The sequence below is a fragment of the Bufo gargarizans genome, chromosome 6 (assembly GCF_014858855.1).
Source record: "Bufo gargarizans isolate SCDJY-AF-19 chromosome 6, ASM1485885v1, whole genome shotgun sequence".
In the NCBI taxonomy this organism is placed as follows: domain Eukaryota; kingdom Metazoa; phylum Chordata; class Amphibia; order Anura; family Bufonidae; genus Bufo; species Bufo gargarizans.
Window position 1 is genome coordinate 20,410,905 of NC_058085.1, and position 18,483 is coordinate 20,429,387.

The 18,483-nt window shown below is 46.5% G+C and overlaps 1 pseudogene; it reads left to right on the forward strand.

Moving 5' to 3' along the window:
• Positions 1-18,483, forward strand: part of LOC122940390 — a 1,294,760-nt pseudogene that overhangs the window by 1,094,770 nt on the left and 181,507 nt on the right.

Consider the following 18,483-nt stretch of genomic DNA (forward strand, 5'->3'; position numbering starts at 1 on the left):
TAAAGGGGAATACTTCACACATCCCCACACAGGCAAGCGCTTTCCAGTTCGAGGCCTCTTCACATGTAACAGCAGTTTCATCATATATTTACTCAAATGCCCTTGTGGATTGTTATATATAGGTGAAACGTCTATGCGGATGAAGGATTGCTTCTCTAAGCACAAGTCCACCATAAGAAAAAATAATTTACTTCTACCGGTCCCCTACCATTTTGATCGCTGTAAGCACAATATTGCGCAATTGCGCTTTCAAATTCTTGAGCAGGTACAACAACCTCGAAGAGGTGGCAATCGGTTGAAAATGTTAAAGAAGCGTGAATCCTACTGGATTCATACACTCCAGACACTAGAACCCATGGGGTTAAACCGGGAGTATGATCTCCATAGCTTCCTGTAATTTTCCGTTCTTTTTAAGTGTATATTAAGTTTATATTTTGTCTCTTTGTATTTTTACAGAAAACGTGAGGAACTCCCCAACCGCATCATCTGAACTGCAAGCCACTATGATTATCTAGAGAATCTCATAGGAATCTACAATTGTCACTATTTTCATTGATGCTGTTGCGGTTGGGCGCTTCTCACGTGTATCTGATTGTCCAAATTGTTACCTTGTTCTTTTTTCTTTTTCCTTTTTCCCCTCCCCTTTCTGCCCTTTTTTTTTCTTTTCATTCCATTTGTTTGTCTAAATCACCATGACTACTTGATGTCACTTCCGCTGTGGCGGTCTATTTAAATCATGTATACTGCTTGATTTTGTTGTATGCCATTGGTTTGAGAAAGGCTCGCAGCAGAGCCGAAACGCGCGTCACTGAACATTTGATATGTGGCGAATAAAGAGCGAAAATTTTCTGAAGAAAAAGTGAGTGCCGGTCTTTCCTTTATATTGTACTTCATGACACTGGTAAAATGAAGTCCAAAAAAATATTTTTTTTTGCACCAAAAAATACCTAATTTAACAAAAATTAGCAAATTTCAAAGTTTCAGTTTCTCTACTTCTGTAATACATAGTAATACCCCTAAAAATTGTGATGACTTTACATTCCCCATATGTCTACTTCATGTTTTGAATTATTTTGGGAATGATATATATTTTTTGGGGGATGTTACAAGGCTTAGAAGTTTAGAAGCAAATCTTGAAATTTTTCAGAAATTTACAAAAACCCAATTTTTAGGGACCACTACAGCTCTGAAGTCACTTTGCAAGGCTTACATAATAGAAACTACCAAAAAATGACCCCATTCTATAAACTACACCCCTCAAGGTATTCAAAACTGATTTTACAAACTTTGTTAACCCTTTAGGTGTTGCACAAGAGTTATTGGCAAATGGGGATGAAATTTTAGAATTTCATTTTTTTTGGCTAAGTTTCCATTTTAACCCATTTTTTCCACTAACAAAGCAAGGGTTAACAGCCAAACAAGACTGTATCTTTATTGCTCTGACTCTGCCGTTTACAGAAACACCCCATATGTGGCCGTAAACTACTGTACGGCCACACAGCGGGGCATAGAGTGAAAGGTGCGCCATATGGTTTTTGGAAGCCAGATTTTGCTGGACTGTTTTTTTGACACCATGTCCCATTTGAAGCCCCCCTGATGCAACCCTAGAGTAGAAACTCCATAAAAGTGACCCCATCTAAAAAACTACACCCCTCAAGGTATTCAAAACTGATTTTACATACGTTTTTAACCCTTTAGGTGTTGCACAAGATTTAATGGAAAATAGAGATACAATTTCCAAATTTCACTTTTTTAGCAGATTTTCCATTTTAATATTTTTTTCCAGTTACAAAGCAAGGGTTAACAGCCAAACAAAACTCATTATTTATGGCCCTAATTCTGTAGTTTACAGAAACACCCCATATGTGGTCGTAAACTGCTGTATGGGCACACACAGAAGGCGCAGAAGGAAAGGAATGCTATACGGTTTTTGGAAGGCAGATTTTGCTGGACTGTTAGTTTTTTACACCATGTCCCATTTGAAGCCCCCCTGATGCACCCCTAGAGTAGAAACTCTAAAAAAGTTACCCCATTTTAGAAACTACGGGATAGGGTGGCAGTGTTGTTGGTACTAGTTTAGGGTACATATGATTTTTGGTTGCTCTATATTACACTTTTTGTGCGGCAAGGTAACAAGAAATACCTTTTTGGCACAGTTTTTTTTTTTTTTGTTATTTACAACATTCATCTGACAGGTTAGGTCATGTGATATTTTTATAGAGCCGGTCGATACGGACGCGGCAATACCTAATATGTATACTTTTTTTTATTTATGTAAGTTTTACACAATGATTTCATTTTTGAAACAAAAAAAAAAATGTTTTAGTGTTTCCATAGTCTAAGAGCCATAGTTTTTTCAGTTTTTAGGCGATTATCTTAAGTAGGGTCTCATTTTTTGCGGGATGCGATGACTGTTTGATTGTTACAATTTTGGCGTACATGCGACTTTTTTGATCACTTTTATTTCAATTTCATCATAGTTTTTAATTTTTTATTTTTATGGCGTTCACTGTTCATGTAAAGTAACATGACCGTTTGATAGATCAGGTCGTTACGGACGCGGCGATACCAAACATGTGTAGGGAATTTTTTTTTTTTCATTTTTTTTTTTTTTTACCCAGACCCACTTGGTTCTTGAAGATCCAGTGGGTCTGATGTCTGTATAATACAGTACAATATATAGTACTGTACTGTATTTTACTTACACTGAACAGATCTATGTCTTTAGCATAGATCTGTTCAGCACCATGGACAGCAGGACGCCTGAGCAGGCGTCCTGTTGCCATGGGAACCTTCCCCGTCTGCCACAACTTTGCAGACGGGGAAGGGCGAGGACGGGGCTTCGGGGGGCTGCCTGGGGGCTCTATCCCTCTCCATCGGGAGGCTGCAAAGGCACAGCAGCCCTCCGATGGGAGAGGGAGGGAGCTCCCTGCGCTGTTAACCTTTTCAATACAGCGGTCCGTATGGACCGCTGTATGGAAAGGGTTCAACGGCTGACATCGCATCAACGATGTCAGCCGTTTATACCAGGGTGCCAGCAATGGGCTGGCACCCTGGTACACCCACTAGACGCCAACGATTATTCAAGGGGAGGCGGGCGGGGGATCGCAATCCCGCCTCCCGCACCGCCCGCAACCCTCCCCCTGCACCACCCGCCCACATAATATCATTCAGGGGTGCAGGGGGAGGAAAAAATATATATTTTGGGCACTATACAGTTTCTGATCCCCGCGGTCAGGGACCGCGGGGTCAGAAACGGCAAAAAGCGCATCAAACCGCAGGTGAATTGACCTGCGGTTTGTTGCGATCGCCGTCACTGGACCCCTCCGCGCATTTAGCCTAGGTGCCTGCTCAATGATTTGAGCAGGCACCTTGTTCCGATCACTGCTAGCCGGGCGGCAGTGATCGGAACAACACATGACGTATCGGTACGTCATGTGTCCTTAAGTACCAGGACATCATGACGTACCGGTACGTCACGTATCCTGAAGAGGTTAAAAGCCTTACTAAAGTCTAGATAAGCGGTGTCTACTGCACCTCCGCCATCTATTTTAGTCACGCAATCAAAAAAATCTATAAGATTAGTTTGACATGATCTCCCTGAAGTAAACCCATGCTGTTTTTCATCTTTCAATGGTTTCCATTAATTTCCCCCCTATTGATGCCAGGCTTACTGGCCTATAGTTGCCTGATTCCTCCCTACTACCTTTCTTGTGAATGGGCACAACATTTGCTAATTTCCAATGTTCTGGGAAGCTCTTTTAATAGCTTTGGGTGTATCCCATCAGGCCCCTGTGACTTATTTGTATTAATTTTAGACAGCTGACTTAGAACCTCTTCCTCTGTAAAGACACATGCATCAAAAGATTCATTAGTCTTCTTTCCTAAGGCCTCATGCACACGACAGTTTTTTTTCACGGTCCGCAAAAACGGGGTCCGTGATCCGTGACCGTTTTTTTGTCCGTGGGTCTTCCTTGATTTTTGGAGGATCCACGGACATGAAAAAAAAAGTCGTTTTGGTGTCCGCCTGGCCGTGCGGAGCCAAACGGATCCTTCCTGAATTACAATGCAAGTCAATGGGGACGGATCCGTTTGATGTTGACACAATATGGTGCCATTTCAAACGGATCCGTCCCCATTGACTTTCAATGTAAAGTCTGGAGTTCTTTTATACCATCGGATTGGAGTTTTCTCCAATCCGATGGTATATTTTAACTTGAAGCGTCCCCATCACCATGGGAACGCCTCTATGTTAGAATATACTGTCGGATATGAGCTACTTCGTGAACCTCAGATCCGACAGTATATTCTAACACAGAGGCGTTCCCATGGTGATTGGGACGCTTCAGGTTAGAATACACTACAAACTTTGTACAAGACTGCCCCCTGCTGCCTGGCAGCACTCGATCTCTTACAGGGGGATATGATAGCACAATTAACCCCTTCAGGTGCGGCACCTAAAGGGGTTAATTGTACTATCATATTCCCCTGTAAGAGATCAGGGCTGCCAGGCAGCAGGGGGCAGCCCCCCCCCCTCCCCAGTTTGAATATCGTTGGTGGCACAGTGTGCGCCCACCATCGCCCCCCCTCCCTCCCTCTATTGTAATAAATCGTTGGTGGCACAGTGTGCGCCCACCATCGCCCCCCCTCCCTCCCTCTATTGTATTAAATCGTTGGTGGCACAGTGTGCCAACCACCATCGCCCCCCCTACCTCTATAGCAGTAACATTGGTGGCAGTGTGCGGTCTCCCATTCCCCCCCCCTCTCATCATTGGTGGCAGCAGAGTTCCAATCGGAGTCCCAGTTTAATCGCTGGGGCTCCGATCGGTAACCATGGCAACCAGGACGCTACTGCAGCCCTGGTTGCCATGGTTACTTAGCAATAGTACAATTGTAGAAGATTCATAGTTACCTGCTTGCTGCTGCGATGTCTGTGAACGGCCGGGAGCTCCTCCTACTGGTAAGTGAAAGGTCTGTGCGGCGCATTGCTAAAGAACTGTCACTTACCAGTAGGAGGAGCTCCCGGCCGTTCACAGACATCGCAGCAGCAAGCAGGTAAGTATGAATCTTCTACTGTTGTACTATTGCTAAGTAACCATGGCAACCAGGGCTGCAGTAGCTTCCTGGTTGCCATGGTTACCGATCGGAGCCCCAGCAATTAAACTGGGACTCCGATCGGAACTCCGCTGCCACCAATGATGGGGGAGGGGGGGGGAATGGGGGGAGACCGCTCACTGCCACCAATGTTACTGCTATAGAGGGAGGGGGGGGGCGATGGTGGTTGGCACACTGTGCCACCAACGATTTAATACAATAGAGGGAGGGAGGGGGGGGGGCGATGGTGGGGGCACACTGTGCCACCAACGATTTATTACAATAGAGGGAGGGAGGGGGGGGCGATGGTGGGCGCACACTGTGCCACCAACGATATTCAAACTGGGGAGGGGGGGGGGTCTGCCCCCTGCTGCCTGGCAGCCCTGATCTCTTACAGGGGAATATGATTCCGCACCTGAAGGGGTTAATTGTGCTATCATATCCCCCTGTAAGAGATCGGGTGCTGCCAGGCAGCAGGGGGCAGTCTTGTACAAAGTTTGCAGTGTATTCTAACTAGAAGCGTCCCCATCACCATGGGAACGCTTCTGTGTTAGAATATACTGTCGGAAATGAGTTTTCACGAAGTGAAAACTTAGATCAGAAAAAGCTTTTATGCAGGTGGATCTTCGGATCCGTCTGTATGAAAGCAACCTACGGCCACGGATCACGGACACTGATGCCAATCTTGTGTGCATCCGTGTTCTTTCACGGACCCATTGACTTGAATGGGTCCGTGAACCGTTGTCCGTCAAAAAAATAGGACAGGTCATATTTTTTTGACGGACAGGATACACGGATCACGGCCTCGGCTGCAAAACGGTGCATTTTCCGATTTTTCCACGGACCCATTGAAAGTCAATGGGTCCGCGAAAAAAAAACGGAAAACGGCACAACGGCCACGGATGCACACAACGGTCGTGTGCATGAGGCCTAACTGAGGTCCTTTTCCTTCATTTTCCTTTGTAAAAACGGAACAGATTTTCATTGAGGCAGTCAACTAGTTCTTTATCTTCTTCCATATACCTTCCTTCTTTTGTTTTTAATTTATTAATTTCTTGTTTTAGTTTCCTTTTTTCATTTATGTATCTGAAGAATGTCTTATTGCCTTTTTTCACTGATTGAGCTAATTTCTCTTCTGCCTGTGCTTTAGAAGCTCCTATAACTTGTTTGGCCTCTCTCTGCCTAATCTTATAAATTTGCCTGTCATCCTCATTTTTATTTTTTATAATTACTAAATGCTATCTTTTTGTTTTTAATGATTTTGGCCACTTCTGTTGAGTACCACAGTGGTAGCTATTTTGGTTTTCCAGTTTACATCAGGAAGATTAAAGTCTCCCATAATGATCATTTTAGCTATTTCCTCAACTAGTAGATCATCCCTAATTCTTTGACTTGGCTAGGTGGTCTATATATCACACCTACACGAGTTACCTTATGATTATTAAGCTGCAAGGTAGCCCAAACTGACTCACAATTGGTCTTGCTAACTTGTATTAAATTAGATTTTATGCTATCTTTCACATACAGGCCCACCCCTCCTCCTTTCTTGCCTTTTCTGTCATTTCTATATAGAGAGAACCCTGGTATTGTTATATACCAGTCATTACTCCCATTGAACAATGTCTCAGTAACAGCCACTAAATCTATATTCAAAATAAATATATGTTGGTAAGGCTGATTAGTCAGCCTGCATTTGTGGGAGGGGCGGAGGCTCTTCATATACGAGCCACACCCTCACTCACAGGTGTGTGTTTTCAGGTGCCATTAGCACACTAGCTTCTCTGGTGGTAGGATTCTTTCTTTGCAGCATGGAGCCAGAATAGAGCTTGTTTTTTTGCTCTCTGCTACCATAGCATGCACGCGCCATACTACGTAAGTAGGTTGGGCCGGGGCCGTCTCTCTCCAGGCCGGTCGGATCCGACTTTGCTAGCGAACGGGAGGCTTCGCCTCAGAATCTTCTACCTCAGGTTTGCTCGTTTGGGCCTAAATACTTCCATTTGCTTTTCATTTTTGTTTGTTGGTAATAAGAGTTGGTTCCTATAAATCTTTGCTTCGTTCGTCTTGTATGAAAGTTTCTTTACATCAATCCGGCTGAAGTAAGAGTTACCCGGGCTGCACCTGACGTCATGTTTGGAGATCGGACGCAGCGTTTATTGTTTAGGCCTTTTGCTGTAGCTGTTCCTTGCCATGTGTCTACCCCCCCCCCCCCTTTTCCCCCCGCTACCACCATCTTTAAACTTCATGTATTTCACTTTCGTAAGCCGTGTACCGGCGTGGGCTCCCCAGGATACAGCAAAGTCACAGACATGGAAGCAACACTGACACCAGCTTTATATGCAAAAATATAAACTTTACTTTGGAAACAGTATTAACACAAGTACAAACAGTATAAGTAATACCCCAGGCCCACAGTCACCATCCCTGTCCGAGGGACAGGCCTAGCCTGCTGGCGTACACAGCAGAGCCTACAAGTCGTACTGTGCCGCTATAGAAGACACAACTAACAGGTGGCAGACGCAGCAGAGCCTGCAAGTCAATTACTGCGCTGCAGTCCAGTACAGTAAGGCCTAACACAGCTATAACCCTATCTAACTAGCGCATACAAGGCCTAGGCTAGTCTCTGTTACTTTAGGCGCCAAACAGTTAGGTACAATTGGTAATCAGGTGTACTGACCTGCGTCCGTTCTGGGCCCTAGGATGCCGCTTACCCGGGATGGCCACCAAGCTCTCAGCAACCGTGCGGCCTTGCTTGATGCTAAGGTTTTCTGTCCATACACTGGAACTGGTCTTCCTGGGACATACTCTCTTTCAAAGAGCTGGATCCTGACAGGGGACAGCAGATACTCTCCTTCCTTTGAGTGCCCAGTCACTGCCGGACATCCGCAAACCAGGATGGAATCGGATTCAGTCCCTCACAGCACAATCCTTCCACCATGTCAGGTCATTACTTCCTGGTTCACCCAGAAGCATGCTGACTGTGCTGCAAAACAGCGGCCTCTAGTGGCCGGAATGCCAAATGACAGCTCCAGTACAATTTAAACATAAATATACAGGCAGAGCTTATCCACAATCTCACACTTTCATGCTCTGCTGTTATCTCGAGCGGCATTTACACTTTCGGCTTTTATTTCATGTCTTATGCTGCATCCGCACGTCCTTACTGTACTGCACTTTTCTACTCTTGGTTCGTATTCACTCAGATTGGTCTCACATTCAATCTGCGCTCACCTGTTGGCTGTTACATCTCACTCCGTCCCCAGCCGACAGCCGGATCCGTATTACATGCCTGTTATTACATGTTGTATACTCGGCTTACAGCCATAGCTGCTACTGTTAATCCGTTTTCATGCTCTGGATGCACCACCCTGGTGTTCCCACCTTGCTCCACTCACAACCAGAGCTGCGTTTATACCAATTTTCATGCTCTGCTTATACCCAAAGTTGTGTTCACACTTCTACTACTACACCAGGTTGTATACCCCACTCACCAAAGCCGCTTTCCATGTCTGCGGTCACATCAAGTTAATATTCCGTTCACATCCAAAGCTGCGTCCGCATGTCTGCTTTACACATCTTGTCCTATACTCCTTTCACTACTAGAGCTGCGTCCACATGTCTGCTTTCGCATCACGTCAATACTCTGCTCACTTTCAGGTTGCATTTATACGTCTGCTTTATACCATGCTTTTCATGCGCTACCCATACTCAGAGCTGCGCCTATTCCATGTTTTTAGGTACCACTCGCATCCAAAGCTGCATTCACCCATTTGTTGTTACATCATGTGTTGTACTCTGCTCCCACTCAAAGCTGCATTCTCCTGTTCATTGCTACGTCATGGTTTTGCTCAATCTCACCGGGGCAGTCTGCACCCACCGCTCTGGTACCTATCTCCTGACAAACATAACTGCGTTCTTTTCAGGCTTACGTTCCCTTCCTCGTGGTCTGTCACATTCCATAGGCCTAGTTTCTGTTTAATCCTGGTTCATATTCACTCAGACTGGTCTCCTTTTACTTCTGGTTCGTATTCACTCAGACTGGTCTCCTGCCCCAGTTCACCAAACAGCTCCTCAGCGGAGGTCAGTGGGCCGATAGGAGTACGTTTCCTGCTATGTTTTCACAAGCTGTTCATTTGTTTGTCACGATAAGAGACTTCTCTTAGCGAACTTGCAATGCCCCAGGCATTTCATGTATACGTTTATGGTTCACGGTGGTTAGTGTTTTATGTATGCACGTGCTTCGGATTACTAATATCTATATTTTTAACGCCTGTTGGCAGTCATGTTCCTTAGGCCACCTTCTAGCTAATCCAATCATTCAAGTAGCTTCATATGCCATCAGGTCCGGCTTACGTTTTAATTACTTATCGTCACCGCAACGTCATCCCTCTGGCTTCGGGGGCCCTATGACCGATCCGGCCTCATGGCTCCGGGGGCCCCTTGACCGCTTTTCATGTTTTGTTTGTTAAGGGTACGACATGGTTGTAGGCTGGTTAGTTTCCCAGGTTTCTGTTGGAGGTTATGCGAGTCTATGTCTTTGTCTTTCTAGGTTATCGAGTCCCGGTTGCTTACTAAACCCGTTGGGTTAAGGCCCAATCTTTTCCCCAGCCGTCCTTAATTCTAAGGTTCGCATCCCGACGGCTGCCCGGCCCCATGGGCCCCTGGTGGTTGCTTCAGCCCCATGGCTTCAGGGGTCTGACCAATGGTTGTCTGTCCACCTGTGCAGCTATGCTTTTGAATGACTCATATCTTTACCTGCTTACCAACTTATGTTATTAATTTTAGTTAATGTCCGTTATTATCTCCATTTTCTGTCACGTTTCCCTTCGTCTTTTCAGGTCATGCAGTTGAACTATTGGGGTCACCTTCCACGTCGGTCAGTTCTCGTTCCTAACGATATTTTGCCTTGCATGTTATTCAGGCCACGTAGTTTATCTTGGGTATCGCCTGCCACATCGGTCAGGCTCATGGTTTAATTCACGTGCACCTTATTCATGTCACTTTTCATAGTTATAATTCTTAAAAAAAAAAAAAAAAACGTCCCCATGGCTTCGGGGGCCCGACGACTGCTTCGACCCCATGGTTTCGGGGGCCCGACGACTGCTTCGACCCCTTGGCTTCGGGGGCCCGATGACTGCTTCGGCCCCATGGCTTCGGGGGCCCGACGACTGCTTCGGCCCCATGGCTTCGGGGGCCCGACGACTGCTTCGGCCCCATGGCTTCGGGGGCCCGACGACTGCTTCGGCCCCATGGCTTCGGGGGCCCGACGACTGCTTCGGCCCCATGGCTTCGGGGGCCCGACGACTGCTTCGGCCCCATGGCTTCGGGGGCCCGACGACTGCTTCGGCCCCATGGCTTCGGGGGCCCGACGACTGCTTCGGCCCCATGGCTTCGGGGGCCCGATGACTGTTTTCAAACCTGCTGGGCTGATTGCCTGGTTGGTTGTCCATCTGTGCATCTAGGCTGATTTGACCCCTATGTATCGCACACATACCTGCTTTCCTCATAATCCATGTTGATCGCTCCATGTTGATCCATGGCTTCGGTGGCCCGACGACCTGCTTCGGCCCCATGGCTTCGGGGGCCCGACGACCTGCTTCGGCCCCATGGCTTCGGGGGCCTGACGACCTGCTTCGGCCCCATGGCTTCGGGGGCCCGACGACCTGCTTCGGCCCCATGGCTTCGGGGGCCCGACGACCTGCTTCGGCCCCATGGCTTCGGGGGCCCGACGACCTGCTTCGGCCCCATGGCTTCGGGGGCCCGACGACTGTTTTCAAACCTGCTGGGCTGATTGCCTGGTTGGTTGTCCATCTGTGCATCTAGGCTGGCCCCTATGTATCGCATACATACCTGCTTCCCTAATTTCCTAATAATCCATGTTGATCGCTCCATGTTGATCCATGGTTTCGGGGGCCCGACGACTGCTTCGGCCCCATGGCTTCGGGAGCCCGACGTCTGCTTCGGCCGCATGGCTTCGGGGGCCCGACGTCTGCTTCGGCCCCATGGCTTCGGGGGCCCGATGACTGCTTTGGCCCTATGGCTTCGGGGGCCCGATGACTGCTTTGGCCCTATGGCTTCGGGGGCCCGATGACTGCTTTGGCCCTATGGCTTCGGGGGCCCGATGACTGCTTTGGCCCTATGGCTTCGGGGGCCCGATGACTGCTTTGGCCCTATGGCTTCGGGGGCCCGATGACTGCTTCGGCCCTATGGCTTCGGGGGCCCGATGACTGCTTCGGCCCTATGGCTTCGGGGGCCCGATGACTGCTTCGGCCCTATGGCTTCGGGGGCCCGATGACTGCTTCGGCTCCATGGCTTCGGGGGCCGACGACTGCTTCGGCCCCATGGCTTCGGGGGCCCGACGACTGTTTTCAAACCTGCTGGGCTGATTGCCTGGTTGGTTGTCCATCTGTGCATCTAGGCTGATTTGGCCCCTATGTATCGCATACATACCTGCTTCCCTAATTTCCTAATAATCCATGTTGATCGCTCATTTTATGTTTTGACCGCAAACTGGTCCGGTTCGCCCTACAGCATTATTGTCATGTCTTACGCAGATATTTCGTCTTTCTTTAATTGTTCATGCTTTCGTTCAGGTCCTGCCAGAGGAAGAACAAGTAGGGCAATTCGCTCTAGCATTTCAGTCTCTGATCGTAGTCGATCATATCTTGTCAACCAGGTCCCTGCGCAAAGTCTTTGCCTTGTTACCACGACCAGGAATTCATTTTCGCCAGTAGCTTCATTGCATTGCATTCCCTCACTCATGGGAGGGCATAGACAGAATCTTGTATATCATGGCTTAATAGCTTCTTGCCCCACTAACCTCCGACTCCCTACAACCACGTTGAATCGGATTTTGGACAAGGTCCAGCATTTTCTCACGGAAGATTCAGATAGTAGGTCGGTCTTCACGTCTCAAGCGTAAAAACAATTCTCAGGGGCGCACAGTAGAACAAAGCGCGGATAGCTGTTGTCTGGGTAACTATTCAAGGATTCTCTTCCTATCTACATGGTTCTTTTTGGCCCTCATTCCTGCATAGTCTAGGCAGTTAGGCTTTGGTCCCACGATCTCCTGACGCTAGGGCATTGCCAGTACTCGCACTAGAACCAAACTTTACAAGTTTCAGTTGGTTTTTATGATCCATTTCACAACTTATTCTCGGTCCTCCATTCCGCTTTGGTGCAGTATCCGCAATATTGAGCATCATGTCTCTGGCCTTGTCATCCACAAGATGGGTTGTAGGTTTCCTACTGGTCTTGCCTCACATACCCCGAATTTTCGCTCTAGATTCCGGATGCCTTGCAGTTGGCTTGGGGATTAGTTTGTACATGCCATTCAAATTCCTTTTCTACCCTACTTGGCTTGGTTTTTGCCCACTTATAGGCCTACCCACGATCATGGCTTAGGGCACACAACAAGCCGTTTAGTCAGGTCAGCTAAGACACGCCTAGCTGGGTTAGGTTGTTCCCGTTGTTTTCTCCCTAGGGTTCTTCGGATACCTCTTGGCCGTAGCCATGACCACAAGTTGGTAAGGCTGATTAGTCAGCCTGCATTTGTGGGAGGGGCGGAGGCTCTTCATATACGAGCCACACCCTCACTCACAGGTGTGTGTTTTCAGGTGCCCCACCCTCCCTCCCTTATCTTCTCATTTCCACAGGGTATGCCCACTTATAGGCCTACCCACGATCATGGCTTAGGGCACACAACAAGCCGTTTAGTCAGGTCAGCTAAGACACGCCTAGCTGGGTTAGGTTGTTCCCGTTGTTTTCTCCCTAGGGTTCTTCGGATACCTCTTGGCCGTAGCCATGACCACAAATATATATATATATATCTATATTCTCAGATGCCATTACAGACTCAACTTCATTGATCTTATTCTCCATAGTTTGAGAACCATAGTTTTTTCAGTTTTTAGGCGATTATCTTAGGTAGGGTATGATTTTTGTGGGATGAGATGACTGTTTGATTGGCACTATTTTGGGGTGCGTATGACTTTTTGATCGCTTGCCATTACACTTTTTGTGATGTAAGGTGACAAAAAATGTTTGTTTGTTTTTTGTTTTTTTTACACAGTTTTTATCTAATTTTTTTACGGTGTTCACCTGAGGGTTTGTCATGTGATAAACGGAAGTGGCAATAGCTCATATGTATACTTTTTTTATTTACTTAAGTTTTACCCTTTTTTTTACTTGAAACTTTAGCTTTTTTGGGGTGAAAACTATTTTTTTTTTTTACTTTTTTCACTTAACTTTTTGTCCCACTTTGGGACTTAAACTTCTGGGGGTCTGATCCCCTTTACAATGCATTCCAATACTTCTGTATTGGAATGCATTGGCTGTACGAGTAGTACAGTGTGTATTACTCATATAGCTTTCTGCCTGTGAGATCCAGGGTGCTGGATCTCACAGGCTCTCCACCGGAAGGCAGCCCCGATGCCTAAGGAAGGCATGCCTTTCATGCCATTGGGTCCCCGTCACAGCAACATGGGAACCCGATGGCAGCGCCGATCCCCGCCCGCCATCGCTGACCGCGGCACATGAAGGGTTAATGAGCCGGCATCGGTGATTTCAAAAATGCCGGCGCATGCAGCAGGGCTCTGGCTATCAGTGACTGGCGGACCCCTGCTGCTGATCGGGCGGGCGCAGCTCCTGCCCCGCCCAATCCCCATGAAGTACATGTACGTCATGGGTCTTTAAATCCCACAAAGAAATTATGTACATGTAGTCATGGGTCCTTAAGGGGTTAAATGACTGATTGGTTGAGGGTTGCAGGGAATTTGCTCAAGGTGGGAGCCAGCATTTTCTAGTTATGCCCCCGGTCTATTAGATTGTGGTCTGTTTGGCCACCACTGTTTTAGTCAGTTGATATTTTAATTGTGTGCCATGTCTTATACTTTCTGTGGATTTTTATATGAAAAAGTTATAAAACTTCAATACAATTTTTTTATTTTATTCATCAATAATAAAATGTGTTTTGTTCTTGGCAGATGACTGTACCAGGAACTTAGAAAAACATCTGGTATCTTCAGATTTTCAAGTAGATGATTGTGGTATCACACGAGAAAGATTTGAAGAGCATGCCAATATGCAAGATATATCATCATCCAATCACAGCAACAATGCATCATTTGATTCTTTTAAACAGGTCCGATCTTCTGATTCATCACAGACTGTAACACAGAATAAAAGTCACAGAAGAGGTGCTAAACATCAAACGGCTCACGTAAAAAAGAAGCCATTTTCATGTTCAGAATGTGGAAAATGGTTTACATTTAAATCAGCTCTTGTTGTACATCAGAGAAATCACACAGGGGAGAAGCCATTTTCATGTTCAGAATGTGGGACATGTTTTAACCGTAAATCGGATCTTGTTGTACATCAGAGAATTCACACTGGGGAGAAGCCATTTTCATGTTCAGAATGTGGGAAATGTTTTAAGAGTAAATCAGGTCTTGATAGACATCAGAGAATTCACACAGGGGAGAAGCCATTTTCATGTTCAGATTGTGGGAAATGTTTTTACCGTAAATCAGATCTTGTCATACATCAGAGAATTCACACAGGGGAGAAGCCATTTTCATGTTCAGAATGTGGAAAAAGTTTTAACCAGAAATCAGATCTTGTTATACATCAGAGAATTCACACAGGGGAGAAGCCATTTTCATGTTCAGAATGTGGGAAATGTTTTAACCGTAAATCATATCTTGTTATACATCAGAGAATTCACACAGTGGAGAAGCTATTTTCATGTTCAGAATGTGGGAAATGTTTTAACCGTAAATCATATCTTGTTATACATCAGAGAATTCACACAGTGGAGAAGCTATTTTCATGTTCAGAATGTGGGAAATGTTTTAAGATGAAATCAGAATTTGTTATACATCAGAGAAGTCACAAAGGGGAGAAGCCATTTTCATGTTCAGAATGTGGGAAATGTTTTAACCGTAAATCAGCTCTTGTTATACATCAGAGAATTCACACAGGAGAGAAGCCATTTTCATATTCAGAGTGTGATATGTGTTTCAACCATTAAATATCTTGTTAATCATCAAAAAATAAAAAACATATAAGAGAAGCCATCTTCATGCTTAGCCCGTTTAGTGACCTCCTCCTTCATGTGTTTTTTTTATGGTGGTCACTAACTGGCTTCAATCCTTCAGAAACACCTTTTTACAAAACAGCACCTTGCTTTCAGTTACTAGAGGTAGCCGAGGGCTTAGAGCGATGATTGGGACCGCTGTGAGAGCTCCCCAAACAAACAGTCTCCTGTATTGAATGAATATTGGCAATCAAAGGGCAGACCCAGTTAAAAGTGAAACTAAAGTGTGTGTGTATATATATATATACATATATATATATATATATAAAATCTAAACACAAATGTTTGCTGAGAGAAAAACAAAACAAAAAAAACGGTATTCCACCCTGCCTGTGATCTGTATGAGGACCCTCCATTATTGTAAAACTGCAAATACAGGGGCCTATACAGGTGAAACTCGAAAAATTTGAATATCGTGCAAAAGTCCATTTATTTCAGTAATGCAAATTAAAAGGAATTGCATTAATGCAGCTTAAAATTAGAATTTTGTGAAAAGGTTCAATATTCTAGGCTTAGTGTCTCACTCTAGTCATCTAATTAATCCATATCCCCTGAACAAAGGGTACCTCAAAATTGTGATTTTGTAGTTTCATAAGCTGTAAGCCATAATCATCCAAATTATAACAAATAAAGGTTTGAAATATCTCGCTTTGCATGTAATAAGTCTGTCTCATATATTAGTTTCACCTTTTATGTTGGATTATGTTGGATTACTGAAATAAATGAACTTTGCACTATATTCAAATTTTTTCGAGTTTCACCTGTATGTGAAAGTCTTGTTTACTGCCTCAGAAGAACGCTTAAAATTATTATTAAAATGTTGTGGCTATCCGCCAACAATACAATTCAGGCTGGTGCAGTGGAGTAGTGGACTGTTTGTTTAAGGCCTCATGCACACAACCGTTGTGTGCATCCGTGGCCGTTGCGCCGTTTTCCTTTTTTTTTTCGCGGACCCATTGACTTTCAATGGGTCCGTGGAAAAATCGGAAAATGCACCGTTTTGCAGCCGAGACCGTGATCCGTGTATCCTGTCCGTCAAAAAAATATGACCTGTCCTATTTTTTTGACGGACAACAGTTCACGGACCCATTCAAGTCAATGGGTCAGTGAAAGAACACGGATGCACACAAGATTGGCATCCGTGATCCGTGGCCGTAGGTTACTTTCATACAGACGGATCCGAAGATCCGTCTGCATAAAAGCTTTTTCAGAGCTGAGTTTTCACTTCGTGAAAACTAATTTCCGACAGTATATTCTAACACAGAGGCGTTCCCATGGTGATGGGGACGCTTCTAGTTAGAATATACAACGAACTGTGTACATGACTGCCCCCTGCTGCCTGGCAGCACCCGATCTCTTACAGGGGGCCTTGATCCGTACAATTAACCCCTCAGGTGCTGCACCTGAAGGGGTTAATTGTGCTATCTTAGCCCCCTGTAAGAGATCCGGGGCTGCCAGGCAGCAGGGGGCAGACCCCCCTCCCTCCCCAGTTTAAATTTCATTGGTGGCCAGTGCGCCCCCCCTCCCTCCCTCTATTGTAATGATAACATTGGTGGCAGTGTGCGGCCCCCCCCCCCCCGGCCCCCTCCTCCCTCCCTCTATTGTAATGATAACATTGGTGGCAGTGTGCGGCCCCCCCCCCCGGCCCCCTCCTCCCTCCCTCTATTGTAATAATAGCATTGGTGGCACAGTGTGCGGCCCCCCCCTCCCTCCCTCTATTGCAATAACATTGGTAGCAGTGTGCGCCCCCCCCCCCTCCCTCTATGGTTTTAATACATTGGTGGCAGTGTGCGCCCCCCCCCCTTCCTCCCTCTATTCTTTTAATACATTGGTGGCAGTGTGCGGCCTCCCCTCCCCCCCCCCCCCCCCAGATCATTGGTGGCAGCGGAGTTCCGATCGGAGTCCCAGTTTAATCGCTGGGGCTCCGATCGGTAACCATGGCAACGAGGATTCTACTGCAGTCCTGGTTGCCATGGTTACTTAGCCTTAGCAATAGTAGAAGATTCATACTTACCTGCTGGCTGCTGCGATGTCTGCGTCCGGCCGGGAGCTCTTCCTACTGGTAAGTGACAGCAATGCGCCGCACAGACCTGTCACTTACCAGTAGGAGGAGTTCCCGGCCAGACACAGAGATCGCAGCAGCCAGGTAAGTATGATGCTTCTACTCCGCTGCCACCAATGATCGGGGGGGGGGAGAGGGGAGGCCTCACACTGCCACCAATGCCATTATTACAATAGAGGGAGGGAGGGGGGGCGCACACTGCCACCAATGCTATTATTACAATAGAGGGAGGGGGGGCGCACACTGCCACCAATGCTATTATTACAAGGGAGGGAGGGGGGGCGCACACTGGCCACCAACGAGTTAACTACAGGGGAGGGAAGGGGGGCCCACTGGCCACCAATGAGTTAACTACAGGGGGGGGGTCTGCCCCCTGCTGCCTGGCAGCACCTGCCAGGCAGCAGGGGGCAGTCATGTACACAGTTTTTTTTGTATATTCTAACCTGAAGCGTCCCCATCACCATGGGAACGCCTCTGTGTTATAATATACTGTCGGATCTGAGTTTCACGCTGTAGCTCATATCTGACAGTATATTCTAACATAGAGGCGTTCCCATGGTGATGGTCCCCAGAAAACTCCAATCCGATGGTATAAAAGAACTCCAGACTTTACATTGAAAGTCAATTGGGACGGATCCGTTTGAAATGGCACCATATTGTGTCAACGTCAAACGGATCCATCCCCATTGACTTGCATTGTAATTCAGGGCGGATCCGTTTGGCTCCGCACGGCCAGGCGGACACCAAAACGACTTTTTTTTTCATGTCCGTGGATCCTCCAAAAATCAAGGAAGACCCACGGACGAAAAAACTGTCACGGATCACGGACCTACGGACCCCGTTTTTGCGGACCGTGAAAAAAAAACTGTTGTGTGCATGAGGCCTAATATTCAGCCACTAGCTTCACTAGTACCAATGATACTTCTGTGTGCAGTACTGGATAATCTACACCGGGATAACTGCTCTCAGAGTAGATACACTTTTTGTTGGTAGTGTGTATCATGGGTTAAGGTACTTTCACACTAGCGTTTTTCTTTTCCGGCATAGAGTTCCGTCACAGGGGCTCTATACCGGAAAAGAACTGATCAGGCATATCCCCATGCATTCTGAATGGAGAGTAATTCGTTCAGTTTGCATCAGGATGTCTTCAGTTCAGTCGTTTTGACTGATCAGGCAAAAGAGAAAACCGCAGCATGCTACGGTTTTATCTCCGGCGAAAAAAAACTGAAGACAT